Source organism: Mobula hypostoma, chromosome 6, assembly GCF_963921235.1.
Source record: "Mobula hypostoma chromosome 6, sMobHyp1.1, whole genome shotgun sequence".
Taxonomy (NCBI): domain Eukaryota; kingdom Metazoa; phylum Chordata; class Chondrichthyes; order Myliobatiformes; family Myliobatidae; genus Mobula; species Mobula hypostoma.
This window is the reverse complement of record NC_086102.1, coordinates 153,996,866-154,013,870: the sequence shown is the minus strand read 5'-3', so window position 1 is coordinate 154,013,870 and position 17,005 is coordinate 153,996,866.

The window sequence follows — 17,005 nt, the reverse complement described above, 5'->3', positions numbered from 1 at the left end:
GCTACATTGCAGGAGTCTGCTAAATTAGCTGATGAGTATGCTTTAATTCATAAGAATAAATTTTCTCCAGGTAGGACTTTTAAAAGGAAAAATAGCACAGAGAGTCAAGGTAAACTAGAAATTAAATCTGAAGTTAGTGAGAAAGCTAAGGATGAAGGGAGACATGTGAAGGAAAGACATTTTGGTCTTATTTGTAATTATTGTAAGAAACCTGGACATGTAATATCTAACTGTTTTCGATTGAAAAAGAAAGAGAAGGAAGCAGTCCCAGATGCTTGTGTGCAGCATATGGAAACACCTGTAAATCCACAGAGTTCAATAAATACCAATGAAGTTTTGTCAGAGTCCGACCAAGTTAAGAGGGGATATGAACATTTTATAACCAAAGGATTTATATCCTTGAAAGAGGAATCCAATCCTGTACCAATAAAAATACTTAGAGATACTGGAGCTTCTCAATCACTAATGTTAGACAGTGTTCTAAAGTTTAGTGATGAGTCTGACATTGGTAAGGTAAACTATATAAGAGGAGGAGGGAGTGCCCTTATGTCAGTACATGTACATAGAGTAAATTTAAGGTCAGGGTTGGTTACAGGGCTTGTTAAAGTAGGACTACAACCCAGTTTACCTGTGAATGATGTTTCTCTTTTGTTAGGGAATGACTTAGCAGGTGGACTAGTTTTTCCTGAAGTGCATTTGACAATAAAGCCTAATTCTGAGAGGGATTCTAACACAGATTGTTGTAACCTGAGCTATGACTAAAAAGACTGATGTACAGGGTGAGGTTATTACCCATGAATGTTCAACTTGGGATGTGAATTTTGAGGATGTGTCAGAAACTTCCTTACCTTCATTATTTGATCAGGAATTTGGTAGTAATTCTGACAATGAAAATTTGTCTTTATCTTGGAAGGAGATGATAGCAGAGCAGGGTAGAGATCCTGAGATAGTTAAATTAAAGGAACAAGCTCTTCCAGATAGTGAAATTGAGAAGGTGGCCGTAGGATATTATTTTGAAAAGGGAGTCTTAATGAGAAAGTGGAGATCACTTACAGTTCCTGCAAGTGAGGAATGGGAAGTTAATCATCAGGTAGTAGTTCCTAAAGTTTATCGAAATGAGTTTTGAACTATGGCTCATAGTATGCCCTCGGGTGGCCATTTAGGTGTAAAGAAAGCTATGAACAAGGTTATTAAACATTTTTACTGGCCTAGTTTAAGAAAAGATGCAGTGACATTTTGCAGGACATGTCATACTTGACAAATTGTGGGTAAACCTAATCAAGTTACTTCAGTGGCCCCACTGCAACCGATTCCAGTATTTGGTGAGCCGTTTTCCAAAATTAATATAGATTGTGTAGGCACATTGCAAAAAACTAAAACTGGACATCGATATTTGCTGATGATTATGTGTACAGCGTCTAGGTTTCCAGAGGCAATTCCTCTTAGGAATATAACAGCCAAAACCGTGACAAAGGCTCCTATAAAATTCTTTACTTATTTTGGGTTGCCTAAGGAAATACAATCTGATCAAGGTAGTAATTTTATGTCTGGATTGTTTCAGCAGATAGTTTATAGCAGATAGCAGGGAGCAAAACAGATTACCTCATCTGCATATCATCCAGATTCGCAAGGAGCCTTGGAGAGATTCCATTCTACCCTCAAAACTATGATTAAGATGTATTATGTGGAAAATGAAAAGGACTGAGATGAAGGCGTACATTTACTACTTCTTGCAGTATGAGAGGCAGTACAGGAAGCATCAGGTTTTAGTCCTTTTGAACTTATGTTTGGGCATAGAGTTCGAGGACCTTTGGCCTTGTTGAAAGAACAGTGGGTTAATAAAGAGGTACACACTGATTTGCTGGATTATGTTTTGAAATTCAAAGAAGGATTACATAAAGCTTGTAGCTTGGCTAAGGAAAATTTAAAACTGGCTCAGGAGAAAATGAAAATTTGGTATGATCAGGAGGCTAGGATGAGGTCATTTAAGCCTGGAGATAAAGTGTTAGTTCTTTTCCCGGTGGAAATGAACCCATTATGAGCTAAATTTCATGGTCCTTATGAGATTAAATCTAAAGTAAATGATGTGGATTACGTGATAAAAACTTCAGATCAAAGAAAGCCAACTCAGCTGTGTCATATAAATATGATAAAACCGTATTATGAGAGAGAGGCTGCTACTATGACTCTTATGATCAATAATGAGTCTGATCTTTCTAAAAACTTAATGGATGATTCATCTGAAACTCATTTTAAATCCAACGTTATTTCTGCCAGGTTACCAAATTCAACAATTCTGGAAAATATTGATGAGAAATGAGCTCATTTACAGCCAGAGTAGAGAGAGCATATGAAACAATTAATTTTTAAATATAGGGATTTATTTCCAGACGTTTCTAGAAGAACTACCGTAGCTTCACATGATGTAGATGTTGGAGATGCAAAATCTATAAAACGACATCCATATCGGATGAACAAGGAAAAATATGAACTTGCTGAACAAGAAATTAAGTATATGTTAGAGAATAATATTACTAGACCACCTAATTCGAATTCGAGTTCACCGTGTGTTATGGTGCCTAAGCCAGACAATAGTATTAGGTTTTTTTTAAAACGCAAACAACAAGTATTAGGTTTTGTACAGATTACAGGAAGGTGAATGCTATGACAAAAACTGATGCATATCCAATTCCTAGGGTAGATGATTGTGTGGATAAAGTTGGACAAGCTAAGTTCCTTACAAAGGTTGATTTGTTAAAAGGTTATTGGTGTGTTCCATTGACGGATAGAGGGAGAGAGATTTCTGCTTTTGTAACTCCATCCGGGTTATATGAATATAATGTTCTTCCATTTGGGATGAAGAATGCACCAGGTACTTTCCAGAGGATGATTAATAGTGTGATTCATGGGTTAAAAGATACAGATGCCTTTATTGATGACGCAAACAACAGGAATTCTGCAGATGCTGGAAATTCAAGCAACACACATAAAGGTTGCTGGTGAATGCAGCAGGCCAGGCAGCATCTCTAGGAAGAGGTGCAGACGTTTCAGACCGAGATCCTTCGTCAGGACTAACTGAAGGAAGAGTGAGTAAGGGATTTGAAAGTTGGAGGGGGAGGGGGAGATCCAAAATGATAGGAGAAGACAGGAGGGGGAGGGATGGAGCCAAGAGCTGGACAGGTGATAGGCAAAAGGGATACGAGAGGATCATGGGACAGGAGGTCCGGGAAGAAAGGGGGGGTTGGGGGGGGACCTAGAGGATGGCCACACATTTTAATTCTACATCCCATTCCCATTCCGACATGTCTATCCACGGCCTCCTCTACTGTAAAGATGAAGCCACACTCAGGTTGGAAGAACAACACATTATAATCCGTCTGGGTAGCTTCCAACCTGATGGCATGAACATAGACTTCTCTAACTTCCGCTAAGGCCCCACCTCCCTCTCGTACCCCATCTGTTACTTATTTTCATACACACATTCTTTCTCTCACTCTTCTTTTTCTCCCTCTGTCCCTCTGAATATACCCCTTGCCCATCCTCTGGGTTCCCCCCCCCCACCCTTGTCTTTCTTCCCGGACCTCCTGTCCCATGATCCTCTCGTATCCCCTTTTGCCTATCACCTGTCCAGCTCTCGGCTCCATCCCTCCCCCTCCTGTCTTCTCCTATCATTTTGCATCTCCCCCTCCCCCTCCAACTTTCAAATCCCTTACTCACTCTTCCTTCAGTTAGTCCTGACGAAGGGTCTCGGCCTGAAACGTCGACTGCACCTCTTCCTACAGATGCTGCCTGGCCTGCTGCGTTCACCAGTAACTTTTATGTGTGTTGCCTTTATTAATGAGTTAGTTACAGGAAATAATACTTGGAAAGCATATATTACTGCGGTAGAGAAACTATTTGAGAGACTTTCAAAAGCTAACTTAACTTTTAACTTAGCTAAAAGTGAATTTGGTCATGCCACGGTGACCTACCTTGGTTATGTTGTGGGTCAAGGAAAATTAGCTCCTGTTCAGGCAAAAGTTCAGACAATTTTAGAAGTACCCACTCCAACTGGTAAGAAAGCTCTCAGAAGATTCTTGGGTATGGTAGGATATTACCAAAAATTTTGTAAGAAATTTGCGAACATTGACCTTCCATTAACTAATCTCTTGAAGAAAAATGAAAAGTTTGTTTGGACAGATCCTTGTCAAGAGGCCTTTGATAAATTGAAGACTATAATATGCAGTCAACCTGTTTTCAAAAACAATTTTCCTTAGCTGTAGATGCTAGTGATGAAGCTGCAGGAGCAATGTTACTTCAAAGGAATGAGGGTGATGAAGTTGATCGTCTGGTAGCTTACTTTTCTAAGAAATTTAATACCCATCAAAGAAATTATTCAAAAATAGAAAAGGAATTATTATCTCTTGTTTTGGCTTTACAACATTTTGAAGTGTTTGTTGATACTCGTCAGAAACCACTCATAGTTTACACTGATCATAATCCGTTAGTGTTTTTGAGTAAGATGAAAAACAAAAATAGAAGATTATTAAATTGGAGTTTGCTGTTACAGGAGTATAATATTTTGATCACTCATGTTAAAGGTAAAGATAATGTGATCACTGATTGTCTATCTAGATGTTAAATGTACAATGTAAATTTTTTTATGGAGTGATATTTTAACTTTTGTGACACTCCTACTGTATATTAGTTTGTAAAAGGCTGTATGATGATACTGTGTATACTGTGTATTGTAAATTTTACACATTATGTATTTTCTCTAAATAGTTAATTGTTAAAATTTTGCTCCTAAAAGACCAAATTTTTTTTGGAGGGCGGTGTTACATACCTCATGGATATCTTGTGAGGATGATGTAATGGTCTTGCGGAGGTCACATGATGTAATTTTCCCACTGATGTGAGGTCACGTGATGACCTGTTTTCACCAGGTTTTTAAGTGTAAACCCCTGGAGACGCAGTTAGTTTTCAGTTAAATCGTCAGTCAAATACTCTGCTACGCTGCATATTAATTTCATGACGCAGTATAGTTTTAAAATGGAGTTTTACTTTCTATTGTAAGGTACCAAAGTGTTGGGCTGGCAGCTAACCCAATAGCTGCCAGATTTGTTGATGTACCTTTTCAGTAATATTGGAGAGTGAAGACGGGAACCTGAAGGAGTCGTTCGAATGGTTGAAAGGATCGACTATTATTGAATTCGTTCAAGAAAGAGTGATGTGCATGAGATAGCCTTTGCTAAAAGCAGCAGAAAAGGCTGTGCAGTATCTAGTATCCAGAGGGAAAGGTCAGTGCTTTTAAACCATTTTATTTCCGTCGTCGTGAATCCTGCGGACAAGGCAGGATCTGGCTGGGATTGGCAGTGAAGTCGTGTCTTCGAGGAATTCTTTACTTCAGGAAAGTCTCTCCTAATTGATTGTATAAATCTCTTGGACTTTCAAATTTACCATTCTAAGAACTGTGTTTGAATTCACCACTTTAAGAACTGTTTTCGCATTTACCGCTTTAAGAACTAGTACTGAGTGGCGGTTTGTTAAATGGCCGCATAGCAGTTTACTTCCAGTTGAGATTTTCATTTTTTTTATATTGAGCAGAGTTTAATAAATATTTGATTGTTTTTATAAAACCTTACTCAATTCTATATTCACTGTTGCCGTTAATGTGACAATACAAAAGAAGGATAAATAAATAGGCAATAAGTATGGAGAACACGAGATGAATAGTCCTTGAAAGTGAGTCCATAGGTTGTGGGCTTAGTGAAGTTATCCCCTCTGGTTCAAGGGCCTGATGGCTGAGGGATAATAACTTTTCCTGAACCTGGTCCTGTGAGTCCTGAGATGCCTGTACGTTCCTGATGGCAGCAGCAGCGAGAAGAGAGCACGGCCCGGGTGTTGGGTCTGCTTGATGATGGACGCTGATGTACCATGACAGCACACTGTGTGGCTGTGCTCTGTGGTGGCCTGGGCCCTATTCACTCCACAAACCAAAAGGTGCAATTGGACGAAATGGGTTTCAGCAACTGTGACTGAATGATACAATAATAGTGGATCTGTGCCAACTATGCGTAATTATGAAGCAGCAGTACAAAACAAAACGAGTAGAAAAGAGAAAGGCTGCAACTCAGGTGAGTGGCATGAGTCTTTTCTGACCATGTTCAATGTGGATAGATAATCGTTAACTGTTTACTAATAAACTCAAACCCAACTTCTTGTTGATAATCAATCATTCACTTTTCACCTTCCCTGCCACTTTGCTGTAATTGAAATAACACAAACATCAAATCCACTACCAACTGCTGAGTCAAGTCCAAAGTGGAAAATAAAATCCTGCAAATTAAATTAGATATGCTCAATTGTCCATTAATGGCTGATACGTGTGGTCCTATGTAATATTTTCCCACCGCTCTAGCAAGGCTGGTGAAAGGCTGCCTAACAATGTGAGAAGACCGCAAGAATGACAACTTAGAGCAACTGCACCAAGATAGACTGACTTCAGGAGGCACAATCTTAAGATGGACAACACCAAGCAGAGCTAGTTGACTGAGGGCAACAGCAAGGATATTGTTGGAATGACAGGAGTGAAAGCATGAGTCATATTTTCTGGCAGAGGACAATTTCTGTATAGTCAATTGTGCTAATGTTACCTTCCCAGAATAAAGTTATAGCAATCCAATCATGAGCTGCAGAGTGTACTGTGACACCCTAGAGTTTCTTTTGTACACAGTAATTTTGAGCTTGTGTGATATCCAGTATGTTGATGGATTCTATATTTGCTGTTTAAAGAAATTGAAGCATGTTTATTTATGCTCAAACTACATGAGCCTGCTAATCGAAAATCATGTTCCAAATTTTATGAATGATCCATTATGATGTTGTTTATAATATATTCTTGGATAGCCTTTAGCACAAGAGATTCTGCAGATGTTGGAAACCTTAAGCTCCACGGACAAAATGCTGGAGAGACTCTGCATTCAGGCAGCATCCATGAGGGAAATGTTATCTGTTTATTTCCCTCTGTGATGCTGCCTGGCTTGTTGAGTACTTTGAGCTTCTCGTGTGTGTTGCTGGAATTCCTTGATAAATGACAGGAGGGGGGTTATCCTAAAAGAGGTCAGTGACATGTGGTGTTCTGCAAGGTTCAGTGATAGGACCTCTGTTGCATGTAAGGCATATGATTTGGACATATATGTGGTTGGGCTGATGAATAAGTTTGCAGATGACACAAAGAGACAACACTAGTAGATAAAGCAGTGAAAAAGGTGCATAGCAAACTTCCCTTTATTGGCCAGGCAATTCAATATAACATATGGAAGTCCTGTTGCAGCTGTATAAAGTTTTAGTTAAGCAACGTTTGGAACATTGTAGGCAGTTCTGGTCCACACATTACAAGAAAGATATGGAAGCTTTGGAGATGGTGTGGAAGAGATTCACCATGATCTTGCTTGGATTAGTGAGTAGTAGCTGAAAGGAGAAATTGAACACAATTGGGTTGTTTCTTTTGGAGGATTGGAAACTCCAGGTTATCCGATCGAAATATATAAAATTATGAGAGGCATCAATAGCGTAAATAGTCAGAATCTTTTTCCCAGAGCAAGAATGTCAAATAATAGAGGAATATGTTTAAGGTGAAACAGAGTAAGTTTAATTGAAGTTTATGAGGCAAGATTTTTTCTTAAACAGAGAGTAGCCGGAACACAATTCCACAGAAGTGGCTAATAATAATAATATTCCAAAGTCACTATACAATAGCATTAAACAGTAGGACCTCACAGCAATATCTATGTAAATTTTCAGAAAGCCACAATACTAAACACCACTAGAATAGTCTAAAAGTTCCTATAAATTGAGAAATGAGCTATGTCCGTACCTCAGATTTTACCAGCTTGAGCTGAGAAAAAAATGTTTTTACATTTTTACAATAATACTAATAAATTAATTATAGAGTACTTTTCATATAAACAATGTAGTTCAAAGTGCTTTACAATGGGATAAAGTGCAAACATGAAAATAAAAGACAAAAAGATATTAGTCAAAGCAAGGTTAAAGAAATAGGTTTTGAGTTGCCTTTTAAAAGTGTCAACTGAGTCTGTAACCTTATAATTTTAGATATTGAGTTGCACAGTTTTGGAGCGTAGTTCAGAAATGCTGACCTATCACCTATAAATGCTATCAGCTTTTGAGGGAGATCGTTGAAATTTAAGAGATGAATGGAAGAAGACCTGAGCTCGAGCAGGATTTTAAAATGAAAAAGATTCTGTGATACACTACGGTCCAGACCATTGAAATCTTTACGAGCAAGCAATTCTTCTCTTCTTCATGTGCCTTGCGCGTTACACGCTTGGGCGATCATGGCTCTCCACATCGAACAATCCCTCGCAGCGTCAATGATATCTTGCACACTTAGATCTGTTAGTTCTTTCACAGTGGCCATACATTTTCTTCTTTGCCTTCCTCTTCTGCATTTCCCAGGCATACGGCCTTGTAATGTAAGGCATTCTATTTCTCCCTTTCTGATGACATAGCCCAGGAATTTAAGTTTCCTCTTATTTAATGTTCTCATTAAAGCTCTTTTTGTACTGTATGGGTGTGTTGGAGTACTGTCTCATTAGTTACCCTATCTCTATATGATATTTTCAGCATTCTTCTAAGAAACCACATTTCTGTTGCTTCTAAGTTTCTTTGGAGTTCTGGTGTTATAGTCCATGTTTCGGAAGCACACAGCAAGATTGACCAGATGTAACATTTTAGTAGCCTAAGCCTTGTTGTCATAGAAATGTGTCTGCTGGTAAAAATGGGTTTCATTTTTTGGAAGTTGGTTTTGGCAATGGCAATTCTTCTTTTTATTGCTACTTTACTTCTAGCATCTTGTGATATAAAACTACCAAGGTAATTAAAGCTGGTCTCTTGTTCAATCTCTTGGTTACCAATGTACAATTGGCAGTTGGGAGTACCCTGTTGTTTTGATATTACCATACATTCGGTTTTTTTTACAGTTGACAGACCAAAATCTGCACTTGCTGTACTACTTTGTCTAGGACGATTTGTAGGTCTTCTGCAGCACTTGCTATTAGGGTGGTATCGTCTGCATATCTTATATTGTTGATGTTAACACTTCCAATTTTTATCCCATCTAAGTCTTATATTTCTCTGTGAATCATTTCACGATAGATATTAAACAATTCCGGTGAGGCAGCACATCCCTGTCTAACTCCTCTTTGAATTTTAGTCCAACTACTTATATGATCATCAATTTTTACCGTCGTCATTTGGTTCCAATATAAATTTTGAAGCAGTTGTTGGTCTCTTCCACCAAGGTTTAGCTTAGCGAGAATTTGAAATAATTTTTCATGTTGCACTTTGTCAAATGCTTTAGTGAAATCAATAAAACATAAAAAGACATCATTTTGATATTCAATTGCCCTTTCTGAAAGCATTCATAGTATGAAAGTTGCGTTCCTAGTTCCTCTATCCTCAATAAACCTATATTGTAGTTTAGAAGTTTCAGGTCTTAACTTGTTTTTAATTCGACTCAGAACAATTCTCACCAAAATCTTTATTATGTGACTGATAAGACTAATTGTTCTATAATTTTTGCAGTCAATAGTTCCAGGAATTTTTGGTAGAGTTATAAACACTGATTTCAAGAGATCGTCAGGCAATACACCAGATTCATATACTGTATGCCATTACTAGACAATAGACAATAGGTGCAGGAGTAGGCCATTTGGCCCTTCGAGCCAGCACCGCCATTCACTGTGATCATGGCTGATCATCCACTATCAGTATCCAGTTCCTGCCTTATCCCCATAACCTTTGATTCCACTATCTTTAAAAGCTCTATCCATCTCTTTTTTGAAAGCATCCAGAGATTTGGCCTCCACAGCCTTCTGGGGCAGAGCATTCCATATATCCACCACTCTCTGGGTGAAAAAGTTTTTCCTCAACTCCGTTCTAAATGGCCTACCCCTAATTCTTAAACTGTGGCCTCTGGTTCTGGACTGACCCATCAGCAGGAACATGCTTCCTGCCTGCAGCATGTCCAATCCTTTAATAATCTTATATGTTTCAATAAGATCCCCCCTCAGCCTTCTAAATTCCGGAGTGTACAAGCCCAGTTGCTCCAACCTTTCAACATATGACAGTCCTGCCATCTCGGGAATTAACCTTATGAACCTATGCTGCACTCCCTCAATAGCAAGAATGTCCTTCCTCAAATTTGGAGACCAAAACTGCACACAGTACTCCAGGTGTGGTCTCACCAGGACCCTGTACAGCTGCAGAAGGACCTCTTTGCTCTTATACTCAATTCCCTTTGTTATGAAGGCCAGCATGCCATTAGCTTTCTTCACTGCCTGCTGTACTTGCATGCTCGCTTTCAGTGACTGATGTACAAGAACACCTAGATCTCGTTGTGCTTCCCCTTTTCCTAACTTGACTCCATTTAGATAATAATCTGTCTTCCTGTCCTTACCACCAAAGTGGATAACCTCTCATTTATCCACATTAAACTGCATCTGCCATGCATCTGCCCACTCACCCAGCCTGTCCAAGTCACCCTGCATTCTCATAACATCCTCCTCACATTTCACACTGCCACCCAGCTTTGTGTCATCGGCAAATTTGCTAATGTTACTTTTAATTCCCTCATCTAAATCATTAATATATATTGTAAACAGCTGCAGTCCCAGTACTGAACCCTGCGGTACCCCACTGGTCACTGCCTGCCATTCTGAAAGGGACCCGTTGAACAGTTCAAAAAGAATATCTATGCCTAGATCTTCTAGGGCTTGTATCACTTCCACTGAAATTTCTTCAGGTCCAGTGGCTTTACCATGTTTCATGCTTTTCATTGCTTTAGTTATTTCTTGTTTGGTAATAGGTGGGCCAGAATTAGGGTGTTTAATATCTGGGGTTCCTCTCTATTATCCTCAAACAGCTGCTCTATATACTGAATCCACCTCTCACATACTTGACCTACTAAAATGAACCACCTCACACTTATCTGGGTTAAACTCCATCTGCTACTTCTCAGCCAGTTTTGCATCCTATCAATGTCCCGTTGTAACCTCTGACAGCCCTCCACACTACCCACAACACACCCAACCTTTGTGTCATCAGCAAATTTACTAACCCATCCCTCCACTTCCTCATCCAGGTCAATTATAAAAATCACAAAGAGTAGGGGTCCCAGAATAGATCCCTGAGTAACACCACTGGTCACCGGCCTCCATGCAGAATATGACCTGTCTACAACCACTCTTTGGCTTCAGTAGGCAAGCCAGTTCTGGATCCACAAAACAATGCCCCCTTGGATCCCATGCCTCCTTACTTTCTGAATAAACCTTGCATGGGGTACCTTATCAAATGCCTTGCTAAAATCCATATACACTACATCTACATCTCTACCTTCATCAATGTGCTTAGTCACATCCTCAAAAAATTTAATCAGGCTCATAAGGCACGACCTGCCTTTGACAAAGCCATGCTGACCATTCCTAATCATATTATGCATCGCCAAATGTTCATAAATCCTGCCTCTGAGGATCTTCTCCATTAACTTACCAACCACTGAAATAAGACTCACTGGCCTATAATTTCCTGAGCTATCCCTACTCACTTTCTTGAATAAGGGAACAACATCTGCAACCCTCCAATTCTCCAGAACCTCTCCCGTCCTCATTGATCATGCAAAGATCATTGCCAGAGGTTCAGCAATCTCCTCCCTTGCTTCCTACAGTAGACTGGGACACATCCTGTCTGGTCCGGGTGACTTATCCAACCTGATGCTTTCCAAAAAGCTCCAGCACATCCTCTTTCTTAATGCCTACATTCTCAAACTTTTCAGTCCACTGCAAGTCATCCCTACAATCGCCTAGGTCCTTTTCCATAGTGAATACTGAAGCAAAGTATTCATTAAGTACCTCCGCTATTTCCTCTAGTTCCATACACACTTTTGCACTGTCACACTTGATTGGTCCTATTCTCTCATGTCTTATCCTCTTGTTCTTCACATACTTGTAGAATGCCTTGGGGTTTGTTTTCATTAATCCTGTCCACTAAGACCTTCTCATGGCCCCTTTTGGCTCTCCTAATTTCATTCTTAAACTCCTTCCTGCTAGCCTTATAGTCTTCTAGGTTCATATCATTACCTAGTTTTTTGAACCTTTCGTAAGCTCTTCTTTTCTTCTTGACTAGATTTACAACAGCCTTTGTACACCATGGATCTTGTACCCTACCATCCTTTCCATGTCTCATTGGAACGTACCTACTCAGAACCCCATGCAAATATCCCCTGAATATTTGCCACATTTCTTTCTTTTCAAATCTTTTTTTTTTATTATTATTATCCAAACTTAACACGAGTACGTCGAAGTAAGCAACACTTACAATGTCTTAAGAAAAAAAAACATTATTTTAAAGATTGAAAAATTTTTGGTGATAATAAAAAAAACCTACTAAGCAAGAAAAAGTGGGAAAAAATACCCCCATTAGGTGTTCAACCCTGGAGCCATGCATCATACAAAAGCTTCTAAAAATAAGCATCAAACCGCCAGCAAGAAAAAAAAGTACCAAAAATTTACAATTAGATCGTAGAGGAAATCTATCAATTAACTCAAATGAAAATAATGAGCAAATGAAACCCATCTTTTCTCAAAATCAAATATAGGCTCAATGGTTCGACTTGTAATTTTCTCCAAATTAAGACATAGCATCAACTGAGAGAACCATTGTGACAAAGTAGGAGCTGATGTATCCCACCACTTCAACAAAATGGCCCTCCTAGCAATCAATGTAACAAATGCAATAACATATTGGTCAGACACAGAGATACCACGGATATTTCAATGAATTATTCCAAAAAACACAGTTAATTTGTTAGGTTGTAAATTAATCTTAAGTGCTTTAGAAATTGTCGAAAAAACTGACTTCCAGAACTGTTCCACTATAGAACAAAACCAAAACATGCGTGTCAGTGTAGCTGTCTCAGTTTTACATCTATCACAATAACTGTCAAAATTAGGAAATGTTTTAGGCAGTCTCTCCCTTCTCAAATAGTAACGATGTATAATTTAAAATTGAATCAGTGAATGACAAGCACAGATTGAAGAGGAGTTAACCAGCATCAGAATCCACGTCCAATCCTCCATCATAAAAGTCGAATTGAGTTCCTTTTCCCAATCTTGTTTAATCTTAAATAAAGGACGCTTATCCCATTGTAATAGTAAATTATAAATTCTTCCAATAGAACCCTTCATCGAAGGGTTCATACTCATAATGGTATTTAACAGGTCAGCATCCAAGATGTAAGGAAAATGACTTAAATATTTTTGTAAGAAATGTCTAACTTGAAGGTATTGTAAAAAGGGTGAGTATGCAAGCGAATATTTATCAACTAATTATCTTCTTTAAATAAATCCAGAAAAGAATTAATACCTTTATTTACCAAGGTAAAAATATTGGCTCACTCAAAGAAGGCTTAAAAAAGTAATTTTGATAAATTAAACTACAAAGTTTAAATTTTTTAAGATCAAAAAAATTGCGGAACTGGAGCCAAATTTGTAAAGAATGCTTAATCACAGGGTTGCCACATTTCTTCGGTGCATTTCCCTGAGAACATCTGTTTCCAATTTATGCTTCCAAGTTCCTGCCTGATAGCCTCATAGTTCCACTTACTCCAATTAAAAGTTTCCCTAACTTGTCTGTTCCTATCCCTCTCCAATGCTATGGTAAAGGAGATAGAATTGTGATCACTATCTCCAAAATGCTCTCCTACTGAGAGACCTGACACCTGACCAGGTTCATTTCCCAATAACAGTCAAGTTCAGGCTCTACTCTTGTAGGCTTATCTACATATTGTGTCAAGAAACCTTCCTGAACACACCTAACAAACTCTATCCCATCTAAATCCCTCACTCAAGGAAGATGCCAATCAATATTTGGGAAATTAAAATCTCCCACCACAACAACCCTGTTATTATTACTCCTTTCCAGAATCTACCTCCGTATCTGCTCCTTGATGTCCCTATTACTATTGGGTAGTTTATAAAAAAACACCCAGTAGAGTTGTTGACTCCTTCCTGTTCCTAACCTCCACCCACAGAGACTCCGTAGACAACCCTTCTGTGACTTCCTCCTTTTCTGCAGCTGTGACACTATCTCTGATCAACAGCGCCACGCCACCACCTCTTTTGCCTCCCTCCCTGTCCTTTCCCAAACATCTAAAGCCTGGCACTTGAAGTAGCCATTTCTGCCCCTGCACCATCCAAATCTCTGTAATGGCCACAACATCATTGCTCCAAGTGCTGATCCACTCTCTAAGCTCATTTGCTTTATTCATGATACTCCTCGCATTAAAATAGACACATCTCAAACCATCGGACTGAGTGCGTCCCTTCTCTATCATCTGCCTGTTCTTCCTTTCGCACTGGCTCCAAACTTTCTCTATTTGTGAGCCAACCTCCCTTTCCTCCGTCACTTCAGTTTGGTTCCCATGCCCTTTAAAAATTTATTTTGGGAATATACTCACAGGTTATGCTTGGTAAGCAATCTGAAAACCATTCTTTTGGATTGATTTATGTAGGGGTGAGGAAGAAAGGTGTAAATCAGGCAAAATGAGTTTCCTCTGATTGTATGCTTGCTTCAAAAAATGGTGTGTGAGAGGGAAATTTCATGGTGATTTTCATGATCAGCAGCCCAAACTCTAAAAGATGCACCCAAAAGTATTCAGGAAGCAAAATCTTTGTTTCCGGTGTTACTACTAATTATTCCAATGTGTTTTATTGTTTCGGTGGAGCTACTTTTCAAATTTTATTATTATATTTTAAATTGTTAATTTCTTAATTGTTTGTGACTGTTTCAGAAGTATTGAGAACCTTTACAGCTCTGAGAGATGACAAAACGAATGATCAGGTTTATCCCTCTCACACAATCTTCTAGAGGAGATTTATGACCAAGGGCTTGCTCCACTCTACAGTTTCGTTTGAAGTCCAAGTGTGAAACAGAGCCTTGGGTCTAAATTCAAGTAGAAATATCAAACAAGCATATCTGGCAATGGACTCCAACGACTAGTTCAAAATTTTTGAGTTATCTGTTTGATTTATTTTCATGTTATTGTTGCACTTCAAACATAAATTGACTGGTTTGAAGCTTAGAATCTGGTTTAAAAAATCTGCTATGACCGATATTAATGACAATCTTGCAGATTGGAGACAAAGAGCATGAAAGGAGAGCGATCTATCAGTTAACATAACATTGATAAGTACCATCTAATCATGTTCCTGTTAACATTTCTTACATATCCTCAATGTCTATTTTTTTTACAACTTGTCCCCTCACCCCCCCAGGAGTAAAGGGTCATGGGGTCCCGAATCACCCAAGAATCCAGAATGGAGAACAGGCTTGATCGATCAACCAGTTTTTCCTATTCTAATATCGTAACAGACTTGCAGGACAGGACTGACTGTAATTACTATAATCTGTTCATACTTCATCAAGTTAATACTGAGTCAGAATACCCACGGACATGTTCTGACTCCAGTTTGCTGAAATACTGCACTGCATATGAGTGATGCTTTGTTTACCAGTTGAACAGTCAGAACCTCACGCTACAACAGTTGTGTTAAATCCGTGAATACAAGAGAATCTGCAGATGTTGGAAAACCAGAACCACACACACAAAATGCTGGAGGAGCACAGCAGGTCAGACAGGATCTGGAGGAAAGAAAAACCAACTGGATGTTTTGGGCTGTTAAATCCAGATCAGAACTTATAAATTAAGATTAATACCATTCAAAAACACCCAAGTTTTTACACTGAACAGTTTCGATTCCAGAAAAAGAAAGATTTATAATTCTCCTATCCAGATGAATACACATCTTTTATAAATATAGAGAGACATTTATGGAACCATATCAGGCCCTTCCAGCCCAACAAGCTCACGAGGTCCAATTACACCCATATGACCAACTAACCTACTGTTTCAACACGTGCTCATCTGCATCAGTTTCGAGGTTCAGATGCTCTAACTCCTGGGAGTATGGATAGCTGGTGTGGTCCCTTTATATATTTAGCACAGTTCCACTAATTGGCAGTCGTGTTTTTGGCGCCAAGGATTGAGCATTTAAGGACCACTGGAACAGAAGTTTGGTGCTCAATCATAAGCCTACTTGTGAATTTGTCTTGTGTTTGTATGGTGCTCCGATTCTCAATCTAGTTTGAAACTGTTTCTTGATCCTAGCCTCAGATACTTCAGCACTTGGGTCCAGGCCATCCTCGTCAAGGACTCTTCATCCTCGGCACAGTATGATTGAGTCAACATGGACCCAGCATGGTGTTGGAGCCTTTAGTCAGCTGTGGCCAGCCACAGAGAGAAAATTTCAAGTCAGAGCCTGGAGATACACGACCTCCAGCTTGCCATGTGCCACCTATCGCAAGAAGAAAGCCAAAGTCGCTCGGGTGAGGCTGTCGGTCACTCTGTGGAGCCAGTCCATCTTTCAATCCCAGGGAGATTCGATGGTGACCAGGGTTCTTGGTGCATTTACCTCATCCAATGCTCATTAATATTTGAACTCCAGCCGTCTCGGTTCCCTTCGGTGCATGGAAAGGTGTCCTTCAATAGCTCTCTTCTGACTGGAAGAGCCCTGCCCTGGGCTACTGTGCATTGGAACTGTAGATCAAAGATTTGCTAGGATTTGGAAGAATTCAGGGCTGCCATGAGGAAGGTGTTCTGTCACTCTGCTGGAGCCAGCTGAGCCTCGGATTGCCTGATGAAGATTTGACAGGGCAGACAGTCAGCAGCGATTGAATTTCGGACCTTGCCCCAAGGGAGTGGCTGGAACGGGGAGGCCTTGACCACAGTATACCACCACAGACTCCGAAACGAACTGAAGGATGCTCTCGTCTTGGGAGAGCCAGCTGAGGACTTATAGGGGTTCTGATCGATCGATGGATTTGTCTTGATAATCACCTGGCAGAGCTTAAATGGAATAACACCAAGAGGTCAAAGAGGGCTAGC